The 12807-nt window shown below is 39.4% G+C and overlaps 1 protein-coding gene across 1 annotated transcript in view; it reads left to right on the plus strand.

Moving 5' to 3' along the window:
- unc5a (unc-5 netrin receptor A) overlaps nucleotides 1-12807 on the plus strand; it is a 224078-nt gene that overhangs the window by 27838 nt on the left and 183433 nt on the right. The window lies entirely within an intron of this gene.

The following is a 12807-nucleotide window of genomic DNA, read 5'->3' on the forward strand; positions in this document are numbered from 1 at the left end:
GGATCCAAAGATAGATGAACCCTGAGGGAAAGACAATATTAATGACAGAACTGTCCAAAGTTCATTAAACCTGTTAAAATAAAACAATTTGAACCTGTAGCACAAAATAATTAAAGCTGTATAAAATCAATTGTTATTTACTTACTATTGGGGGTGCTAAGATCAAATTTAGGGGTGCTTGAGCACCATTAAAAAGGGTTAAAAAGCACCACTGGGATGAACATTGATTATATGATGTTGAAAAAACAAAATCATACTGTAGCCTACTGTTGATGGCTGTTCTTGGTATTGGCTCCAAAAAGCATTAAAATATACAGTATTTCAATGCAGGGACGGACTGGGCGGTCTGGCATTTAGGCAGATGCCAGAACGGCTGCACAGAGGTCTAGACCGGCCTAGCACGCCAAATTGATCACAGCGGCCCCTAGTGGCACTGACGCGGCCCACTCTCTCTTGCATGCTGAACAAGTTCCCAACGCGCTTCTAGGTTTCATATCTCTGATGATTTTGCATGCAGTACTTGACACTGTTGACCTGATTGGTATTTATACCACACATACCTGTATACATCATAGTCATGGTGTATTTCAAGTTTTACATCAGCCTGCTTTACTTTTGAAGGGAAATTTCTTGTTAGGATTTTAAAAAATGTTCATGGTTTGAAATAAAACAAATCTACTGGTGTTTTGTATTTGATTGTTTGAGAAAATTAAAATGAAGCAATGCCTTCTGGGAATTTCATGGCAGTGTAGTAAATCGTGTAAAAAAGTGTAGTAAATCGCGTCTGCGCATTTGTGTGTTGGAAGTTGGACTAATGGTGGTCAAGTCATTCAGTAGATTGGTTGTGGTGGTGATTATACGATTAACTGGTTAGAAAAAATGAATAGAGGCACTAAGCGACAGAAAGGGGGAGCGGAGAAAAAGAGAGACAAGAAAGCACTGCTGTTTGAGGGTGAAAAATGCGCCAAATTGGATTCATTTTTTCAAGCTAATGTTACTCCAACCTCAGCTAGCGCTAACACTAGCAGCATTGATCCTTATGAACTTGGATTCAGATGACGTCATCGACCGGGTTGCGGAAAAGAGCAGGCTCCTTCGCAATTTGTTAACTGCATGACAGTAAGACAAATGTTTTTATTATGGAGCGGCTGGCTCTAACAATCTATTCATAGTGGTTTATTTGTGCATTGATATGACAATTTTCTTATGCAGTTGTTTAAAGTATGGGAGTTTATCTGCACCATCATTGGGGCTATCAAAAATGCTTCTCTTTCGGTGCGTTGGGTCTGCATCTGCGAGTTGGGCCGCTTGTGGGTGCAAATGCCAGGGCCGTTTTTTTTATCCCAGTCTGTCACTGTTTCAATGTAGAAGAACAATACTTTACTTTTAGCTGGAAAGACTGTATCTTTCAAGCTATTTATTATAAGGACCCCAAGTCACTGAATCCAACCCTGGAATGAAGCCCTGGCAAATTACCTTCAAGGGGGAATTTTACATCCTTTGAACTTTGAACATGTTTAACATAGATATCTGACATCACAAGAGTATGTAAATCACAGAAAATCACGAAAAACATATTATGACCACATTAACATAATCCTTTTATTGGTGTGATCTGATCTGTTAGGCGTCTTATACCATATGTAGCATCTTGCCTAAAACATAAAGAAGAAACTGATAGTGTGGTATTATTTTGAAGGATTTTATTGCAGATTTAAATGATGTCTCATTGTCATAATAAAAGGAACATTTTAGTGTTAACCTAATTAACAAAGCCAGTCTAACTGTAATGTCATAGCTGTGATGTACACGCTGGTCACAGAGGTGAGTATATTTTAGGAGTTTGTCTCTACGTAAGCTCTTCTTACACACTCCCATGGCAGTAGGATCCTCTGTGACCCTCATCACTTGACACCAGACTCCAGTTGGTTCGTGTCTGTCTGTCGGCCCAGCAGGTACGGTGCGACAGATTAGCATGATCAAGGTCAGTCTGGGTGTGTTGGCCTGAGTGAGTCATAGCAAAGGAGTGGATGCACCTGCTGGCCCCCTGCAGATTGATTTAATTAAGGATATGGGTGCCCGTTTGTTCCCCCAAAGGGTACAATATCATGAGAGGGAAGAGAAGAGAAGAGAAGAGAACCACACATAATCAAGAGGAGGAGTGCAGGGGAATTGATGAATGAGCTTTTAATCTGCATAGAAATAGCTGGGTTACAAAATTGAACTGTGGTCTTCACGACCCAGCCTGATGTATGGGAGTGCTGTGGGATCCTCATGCAACACACACCCACACTTTATTAGAATATGTTTGTCCTTCCAACACTGACCTTATTCCTGGCCTTAATTAAATACTCCCGTAATGACATCCCTGTCTAAGCATAGCTTTACTGACTTGTTAGCGCATGCACATGTGTGTGCATACATGGGAGTGCATCTGTGATTGTGAGTGTCCGTACTATACAGGTGAGTGCAGGTTTAGTATGTGTGCATGTGGGAGGTTATTGAATGTAATGCATTATGTGTAGTTACAGCGTGATGATAGTTTGGCTCATGATTATTTGTTTACCTATATGTGTGTGTAAGAGTGTTTCAGCCACACACACTAGCTTGTTGTACACCCTTTTTTCATTAACCTGCGTGTCTATAATTGCATTGCGAATGAGTTAAGGATGCTGAAGTCACTGTGGAGACTCTTTATAAGAACCACCAAAACCATCTGATTAAAAGGAGGTGTGCAAACCTGGGAGTGCAGGGTAGAAGGAGGCTACCTAATGAGATTTTTAACCCACTAATTTAATAGTCAAAAGTAAACAGTAAGGAGCTGGGGAGAGAGAAAAACGCTGGGGGGGGAAAGCCGGCCAGCATGGGAACATACACACAATCATTCTTACATTAGCTATGTGCCATTATTCTGCACCACCATACCAATTGAGGATTAGCGCACATGTTTCATTTCTTTCTGTTCCTCACAGGCCCCTCCTTTCCCTCCCACCTTGCTTTAATCCATCAACCCAAAGACTAATCCTTTTGAACATTCAAAGCAAGGGCCAGGGAGGCAGCAACATGATCAATTACAGACTTTCAGCTGCTGTCTCAGTCCACTACGTCATGCAAACATCGGTACAAACACACATTCATTTTCTTGATGCTCCTTTGCTCATTTTTCCTGCTGTCTCTTTTCAATTCATGCCAACTTCTTTCTTGATGTTAACAGCACGTTATAATTCTGCACCACTTTGAATACTTTTTTTTATAAAATAAACTTTCACTTGCTTTTCTTGCCAGTGGCATAGTTTGTCAAGGGAAAAACAACTCCACAGATACAAAGTTTACTCTTGTCTACAGAGCCAAAGTTTATATGGTGTACAAAGTTCAATCATTTCTATATGCTTCATCTGCAGCAATCACAGAGTAATAATGTGTTGATGATGGTGTGCTTGTATCAAAGCTGTGTATATATTTATCTGTCACTTTGTGGATTGCCCCTTAACAAACACTTAGACTCCTTGCACATTTGCTCATTATCCTATCTGGTGAAGGTGGGGGAGCATGGAAGGATGCAGAGGGTTCAGGGCTCCAGAGTTAATTCCTCTGCTGTGTTGCCCCAGCCAGACTTTTTTCTTGCATTGTTTCTCTGTGGCCTACATAATGGCCAGTGTTCTGTTGAAAAGGATCCTGAGGGGCGACTCTAATAACCCAGATAGATAGTGCTGTTACATTTCTATCTCAAGGCACTCTGTCTTTGCCTGCCAGCACCCAGGTGCCTTACTCATAGCATTCACAGCGCTTCCTCTGCCATGTAAATAGTATCTATCACCTGGAGAACAGGTTGAAGCATAAGGTAGGGGAGGTGGCTGAAAGAGGAGAGAGAGCCAGACTTTTGTCAGATTACACATAAAAATTGCACTTAAGTATTTTGTCAAATGTTAGCTGGCTGCATATTTATGTTTCACATTATGCAGTGTGAAGGTAATTTTAGAGTGTGTTTACAGTATGTGTGTCTGACCATGCATGTGCGTACCTCTCTGTACTGTAAGTGTGGGTGGCTTTGTCTGAGATCAAATTTCACACTCACAGGAAAATATCATAGGCCTACTGATAAAAAATTGTTTGGTTTTGTCAATGGATGTGCTCACGCTGGTGAAATGGTCTGTGAAATGCATTAGGCCTCCATCACTCTCCATGATGGTCAGCCATTGAATATTTTTAACAAGAAAAACAGCTTACAAGATACATGCAATGTCTGGTGCCAAAAGCCTGTTCAGTCATTTTGTGTAATCATAACCCAAAAATAAGATAAATAATGAGAAGAAACACTAGGGCTGAGATTATTTCCGTGAATTAAAAATGGTTACTTCGTGGGATCATACTGTGTGATTCATTTCCCAGAATGCCTGATATTGTTTTGCCATAAATTAATGGCAACAGTGCTGACCTTAGATTTTTACTGCATGGAAGGACAGATAAGAAATATTCATCTATGCCTTATTGTGTTTATTTGAAAGTTTCAGGAGCAAAAGTGTTATTAATGGACATATAACACAGTTGTTACGCAAACGTCACTGTGATCTTCTGCTCTCCACGCTCCATCTGTTGTTCTGACTTGGGATAGAGGTCTGCATGACTGATTGAGCCAGGGTTAGGGTTAGTATATTAACATATTTTGCCACCTAGCTAAACTGTACTTCAGTAATGAAATTATATTATATAACTGTAATAAGAGCAATACTTTGACTCTATCTAAAAGTGTTGCATGGAATCTCATTCCCTGGAATTTAACTTTAGTAAAGATTTTGTCACATAAGTGTCTAAAATGTATTCTACACAGATAACCTACCATAGCATAGAGACATTATTAATATACATAATTCACAGTTGTTAAAATCTACAGCAAATTCTTAAGTGATGTAATTTTGAAGGGGGCGAGGGAAGTTGATCATTCGGTTCTTTTCTGGTAATATCCTATGAAAAAAAAGAAATTTTCATTATAAGTACACTACAGTAATAGCCAGTATGTGAGATGATTTTGGTTTAAGCATCAATCTGTCGAGGCATTCTCTGGTGTACAATTACGACAAGACCATAGGGCCTCTGCTTCTTTGGCAGATGATAGAGGGTGACCTGATTAACCTGCAAATTGACATTAAGCATCAGGACTCTGCCGTGGCATGTCACCTAATGAAGCTCGTGGAAGTTCAGTCAGGAAGACTTTAACTTATAGGCATGATTGGTAACTTTTCTGCTTTCTCAAGCATGCTCATCTACTACCCAGTTCTCTATGTCCAAGGGCATTATTTCAATTGTTACCAGTCACCTGTCATCTCGGCATCCAATAGAAAAACGCCACACTTCAGCGTCATCATCTTGTAGCGGTCCGTTTAAATGTGCCTCTCTCTCTTTGCTCCAGTCTTGTCATACAGCTGTTCTCTCCCCCATCTCCGCCATTCTCTTCAGGATCCGCAGTCCATTCCCATCTTCATCTTCTCTTCAGACCATCAGCAATCACCACCACCAGTGTCCGGACTTCATGGGGCATCTACATATACAGTTCGAGCGCCAAAGACTTCATCATTTACTAAATTGTTCATTACATATTCACAATAAATATATTTCTATTCACTTGTCTCTCCTGATTGAAATATAATCTGGGGGTTAATTAAGCACTTACAGTAACATGTGAAACTGAATGTAGAACCCATGAAATAGCATGTTGACCGAGAACAGAGACAAATAGTTCCTTAACAAAGAGAAAACAGAGACACTGGTGGTTGCATCAGAATCATTACGTGAGATTGATAATCAAATCAGATCATACATCTTACTCTGGGTAGAGCCAAAAAGACAATGTGTTCAATTTAGCAAATACATTTAAGCAGGTTTTCAAGCCATCCCGTGGTCATTACTGCACAGAAGAAGGTTTCTTTTCTTTTACTTTGGTGTGAGCAATAGTTGAAAATGATGAAACTCTGGGGGCTTTGTCTGGCCTGGCATGACGGATGACTCTGCTGTGAAAATAGGGCATTGTCCCCCACTATCATTTATTATGAGTGTTGGCCAGGTTTGATGGAGGGAGCCAGGCAGTTGGGCGCGTAGATCATTCATCCAGAATGAGGGGCTGTTCTGGGTGGAGATCTGTTCTTTCGCCAACAGCAGAAGAGCTTCTGCAAACCCAGTTGGAACCCCAGTAGCATGCACACGTTCATCTGGACAGACTGGATGGAAACAACAATCATGCAAAACGTACTGTGGATAAACATAAGGCAGATTCTTTCCTTTTCAATTACCAGTATTGAGTTGCATATGCACTGTAATTGCTGTTGTGCTGTCAAAGAAAGTGCCTGCCTGTGTCGCAAAATGTCACACCTCCTCAGAATAGACAACCCAATGCTGCTACAACAAACTGTTGATTTTTTAATAGATGCTTGTGTGCTGCTCAAATTGTGTGCGAATCTGTGAGCTAGAGCGTGGATTTATAGTTAGGTACACCGATATGCCAAAGGGATGTGTTGGCTGACTGATTGAGTGAAATAGGGCAAGGTACTCTGTCTCGGATGTCACTAGAGGGTACATTCTGCTAATGTATCCAGCTGTCTATCTCTTAACATATCTCGAAGGAGGAATGGTACTCGGTTAGAAGAATTGCACAACCTATCATCAATCAGATATGCCACAGCTGACCCTTGCTACATTTTCACAAATATGAACTAATAATCTCTTTCAGCTCACCGTAAAGTTTCTCAAACACACAAGCAAATGAAAAAGAAAACAAGTTACTTCCATAGCTCATGCCAGTGCTGAGGTACACTATGAGAGAAAAAAAATCTATTTTTTAGGTTCAGACGGTATGCCATCTGCAGTGCGCCTTAATATTTTATTAGGCTGCATGTTTAATGCACAAATCTCGAAATCTGAGCGTTTCTGTCAGTAAAACAATAACCTAGCCATTTCTGATTACATGGAGCCACTCTGCTGCCTGAACAATGCTGAAACTTTCGAAAGCCTTTTCAGATAACCTGCTGAGAGAGCACAATCCCCGGCAAGCCACAGTAACTTCAGAAAGCTCTTTGAATCTGGTTACAAACAAATAACCGGTAATGACAGATCGACTGAGTGAGGCAGCCAATTAACTATAATTAACGCAATCAAAGCGCTCACAGAAAATAGCTATAATGATAAACGTGTGAGTCCTGCAAATTTACATGAAAGTCTATGATTGTGCACATGTGAACATACACAGATACTGTGTGCGTGTGTGTGTGTGTGGGAGAGAGAGAGATAGAGAGAGAGAGAGAGGAGGGCACTTAGTGTACCCACACACCTTTTCTAATAAATCCCCTCTTATGCACAGACTGCCTCTTATTTTCATGCGTCTCCAAGCCAGACAAGCTTGTTTACTTTAATTCAACAATGGTGCAGTAAGCACTTTGTTACTGGGTAGTGATGATGGATAGCCACAGTGACGGACATTTATTAGCATGGCTTTTAGATAGGCCCATGAGTGCTGCTCTTGACAGAAATAATCCTTGTCAATGGGAAGGATGCTGCCCTCTTTGAATGTTGAGCTGCCAACACAGCAGCACTAGACCTGAAAGTCGGCACCAGATTGTGACAGTTTGGCTCGTGCTGCTTAAAGTCAAAAACAAAATGATGCTGTATTGTTTCATTATATGATGAGGCACTGGGCATGGGCAGCATATTGTTAAGACATGACAAGCCTTTTAAATTCAATTTCCAATCTAAATTAGTGAAGATAAGGTTTTTTTTTTCATCAAGTGAGCTATTTAAAAAAAAAAAAAGTCTACTATGTCTGTTAAAAATTGTAATGTTCATTATTTCTTGATGTTGAATGATACAGAAATTACACATATAGTATATTAGATAATTAATAGTATGCTTATATACTATTGAAATCAAGATATTTCACAGTTCATCTCATCTTATCTGTAGAAATATTTTCTCGCATTTAGCAGCAATCAAATTCTTTCATCTATTGAGCTCCATAGATCCCATGGAAGCTTGGTGATAACACTGCACACAATCCATTAAGATTTTGGGAGAATAACAAATGCCGATAAGACAGTTTTCATTGTTGGATTATCTCAGAGTTTTGCGCAAAAAGAAAGCTTGAGTTGATTTTTTCTTCTTCTTTTATTTTTTAACAAATCGAGTGGGTGAGTTAGATATTAAATAGTGGCTATCAGCTCAAAAGGACACATTTATTCATCAGACGATTCCATTCCACATGCACCATGTCCTCGTATTAAAAGTGAAAATAACTTTCTTTTTGCGATATCTCTCTCAATGTTCCTTGAATCTAAAAGAGAAAAAGTGTCATGCAAGTGTTAATGCCTGTGAAAAGCAGCTCTCATTGTCAGATAACAGCTTTATTTTATGTCTGCTTGGAATGGCTTTGTGATTAGATGTACTGTGGGTCGCACAATATGCATTTCATAGCTGTGACCCATCATGGTTAAGGGACATGTATCTGTTCATAAAACGACCATCTAATTAACTGTCTGCTCCCTGTCTTTGATGTTACATTGATCTTCACACATTTCCTTTTCTGAAAACGTCATATCATCCAATAGATTCAAAAAATAGAATCAGTTTATCTGGTAATGAAACGTTAGAGAACATAATTTCATTCTGTTATACTTCTTATGGCTTTTTTATACAAATATTGAAAATACTTAGCTAAATGAATCTAAAATTGGGTAAACATTTCTCCTGAAAACCAAAATCCTCTTGGACCACCAGTGCCACTCATGGACTAATTAGTCTTCTTCCAGACCATCTTCAGGGTTTGGCGCATGCGAGCTCTGAGGAGTACAAGCCAGAAACAGCCAGGCAAGACTGCCGCTGGGCATGAGGGGAGCCACACACTGAAAGCATGTTGTTAAAAAGTAATTATCTTCTCATATAAACCTAAGGTATGGAAGCATTAGGAGATCCCAAATCACAGGGGGTGTATCATACCGGAAACACATGTTAAATATACGATTTTATGCTAAAATCAGCCCATTGATACTGCAACAAACTGATATGTTGTGCTAAGTTCATGAAAAGCAATAAGTACTTGGGGAGGGGGAGGGGGAGGGGGGCTGTGCAGCATTAAAGGTCAAAGTGCAATTAAAATTAATTTACCTTGACAAAAAGTAATTTAGACATTAGGTTGATAAATGAGAGCTGACTGATAAAGGTAATTAACTAGATATGTTAATTTTCAGTTATCTTTGGGTTGGTTTAAGGAATCAATGATTCCCCTGAGCGATGCTGCAGGCTGTGACTGCCAATCTAGATGCTCAGAGACCTTGTGTAACCAAAGGCACTGCACCCGTATTAGAACAGAAATGTATGACATTAAATTACACATACCTTAACCTTTGTAACCTTGAGTATTGGCCAAGGATTTCAACAGACTGCTAACAACACCATTAAGGAAGAAGGGTTATCCTTGGGGCCTCATAGACCAGATTATTACAGTGCTTCTACAACTGGGCAGTAACCATATTTTTTTTCTTTCACATATCATTTTTAGGAGACCAATCAAACAATGCAGGATAATGATCATCTCAAGTTGACAGGGCATCGCCATACACATTGTGTATTCACTCCATGACCGTATGTTTTTAATTTAGTTTATAACTTTAGTCTAAGTCTAAATGACTAAGTCACAGCACTATTATATGTTAACAAAATAATTGTAGCTATTGCCTGCAGATGTGCAAGAAGCCACAATGATGTGTGCCATGTGCATTTTATCCAATAATACCTGCTATTTTAAGGTTTAACATGAGTAAAACTAGTTGGGAGAAAGGCTAATAAGGAGACAGCCTGAAGGGCAGCTTCGGGAGTGAAAGGACTCCATTATAGAGCTTCTGCAGAGCTCTAACAGGCAACACTGCCAGACATATGTCAGTTGCTACTGAATCCACATTTTTGTCTGGATACCCTAATTATAAAAAAAAAATTCTGACATAAGGGCCACATACCATCACCGTGGTGTTGCATCTGTAGCAACACTGTGGCAATGGTATGCATAACTGCCATAGAAGCTTGAAAAGTACAAGTCCAGGAGCTGCACTGTATGGCTGACATTTCAGCATGATGCTCCAAAGCCATATATTAAAGTAACAATGGCCACCAGCCTAATAAAAAATCTATGACACAAGCCTGGACAGAGAGCCACTGAAATCCTAAAATCCTAGTCAATTGGATGTTTTATCTATTGTGTGTTAGCCACAGCCCCATCATTTTGAAACTCCATCCTTCCTGCCTGCTCAGAATGTTTGAGGACTGTGATTGATAGTATTTGATGGAGTGTGTGCTAAGAGCAACCTTGTGCATAACCACTTGGATTCTTTGAGCGATGAGCTCCAAGGACAGTTAACTTCACAATCATAGATGAAAGCAAGAAAAGGAATATAAACAACTTGTCACTCTTTTATCAAACTATAGATTTGTGTCTTCACTGGTGTAATCCAATCTACATGGATGTCCCCTGAACTCTTCTTTCATCTCGTTGACAGACAACTCAAACCAAGAGACTTTTAAAGGGCAGAATAGAGCACTGAAAGAACAGGACATGACTGGCTAGTGTAATTAAACATTATTTTATGAATAGAAATAAGTTTTTGTTTTTAGAATTTGTTTCAATGCTGATTAGCTCCTAAAGCCAATTGTTCTCCATTTAGCTTTTGGCCACAATGTCACTGTCCTCTTCAACCTCTGAAAGACTTTGTCTCATCATGCATGACATTTATTCATCTGCTTAGAGGCAAAATGATGGGAGAGGAAAGCAGTAATTGTGTTAAATATGTTGCATGGTGTGGTAGGGGAGAGAGGCTGAAGTAATTTTAGCCTGGAGTTAGTTTTGTGAGGAAATGGAAGGTGGTGAATGTTTATAAATATTTTCACTCACACAGAGAGAAAACCTAACCATACCAACCAGATTATATGAAAATGTAATTAATTTTGTAATTTTGCAAGGTTATTTTAATGTTTATCATTGTCATACATTACCAGAAAGATGTTTATTTTGTGCTTAGTAATCAACAAGAGAAAGGATTTAATTTAAGCAAAAGAAATGTAACCATTTCTACTGACATTTATGGCCCCCAGAGGATGAATCATAGTGACTGTGTTGATCCCTCAACTTTTTCTCCAGCACCACCTTATACAATGCATGGACAACAATTGAATGGATTGTCATAAACATTTGGTACCAATAACCATGGTGCCAAGAGGATAAAACCCAATGACTTTGAGGATACCCTCACTGTTCCTCTTGCACCACCTGCAGGTCAAAGGTTTTGGTCACTATGTCACTCAATTAAACTACTAATTGTGCAACCCTGTCTCCGAGAAATTACATTTATATTCAACTAGGCACATTTTTTTTGAATGAATGAATAGCTGCATCGGGGTGGATGGTGGGCACACAAGATGCAGGACCCTGGCAACAGAGACTGGGGTTGGCATCCTGGCATTGCTTATAAAATACCAACACCATAAGTAATAAGAGGTTTTGTAAATTTTGTGAATGACCCATACCATGTTACTTTTCTTTTGAACAAAAAATAATTAACCTCTAACACAGCAGGAGAAACAGTATGTGTGCAACTTCAAAAAAAGACTCAACAATTAAAAGACAATATATCACTTCCAATGACTGTTTTCATGTCTTGCACAATAAATTAGATGTAGTTAATTAATAATGTAGATTATAGACCTCCAATTGTTGCAACTACGTTATTACACACCTCCTCTTTTGTACTTCACTTCACTTTGAAGCAGTGGTGCCACACAGCTTGTTTTAATCTTACTAATCTTATTTGGTATTTGAAATGATCAGATCGATTCAGCTGCCCTCATTGACATGTTCAAGAGCATCCTTATCTCACCGTGCCTCTCAGGCAAAAATCCACAATTACAATCTCAGTTCGGATGTTAACATGCACACCTACACAGGTCTAAAACTTCAACGCTTACAAATCCTGAAAGGCAAGTGAAATTATCTCAGTGCCCAGGGTGCACAGACAGACAGCACAGGGGGACAAATGCACTGCTCTCCTGTGCTGTGTGCAGATAACAGAGCAGGCCTACAGTGTCTGCAATACACAGCACTGTGATAAGATTTCACTGTGATTACTTCATATCAGTCACCGCTGATCAGCTGTTTAGGCTGTCCAAGCAGACAAAACACATATCATAATCATTTGTGAACCCTCTGGCTCTTCACAACATCTCACATTTAGCAGAACAACTTGCTGCTTTATGGGCGATGAAATTACAGCTGTTGCATCAGTTATGTTGACTTGCTCAGCTAGCAAAGACACTTACATGTTTATAATACAGTGCTTGTTCAGCTGAATAGATTCATTTACACGTGGATTCCTGTGTAGAAATGCTGAATGGTGAGAAATAACAGATTTGAAAAAGCATTAGGTGTTTCACTCACAGAGGTATGATTGCAACTTTCTTTCAATCAATAGTAATTTAAAACAGGTATTCAAACATTGATCAAAACAAGTACAATGTTAAATATAAATTAACATTATCATACAGCCACAAATTCACACACAGGCATGCTCTGCATTTCTAGGAGTAATCTTATCCTGGAGCACATTATCATTTGACCCAATTGGAGTGTTTTTCTGACCTACTTATTGGGTGGATCCTCCTTTGGCCTTTTTGCACTTGTTAAGTATGTACAATGGCATACTCCTTTGATGTGCTAGTATCGATTGTACTGATACAAGACTCTAGGCTGACCTATAGCATATTGATTCAAGAAAGCTGTCTGCA

This window comes from Scomber japonicus, chromosome 8, assembly GCF_027409825.1.
Source record: "Scomber japonicus isolate fScoJap1 chromosome 8, fScoJap1.pri, whole genome shotgun sequence".
Taxonomy (NCBI): domain Eukaryota; kingdom Metazoa; phylum Chordata; class Actinopteri; order Scombriformes; family Scombridae; genus Scomber; species Scomber japonicus.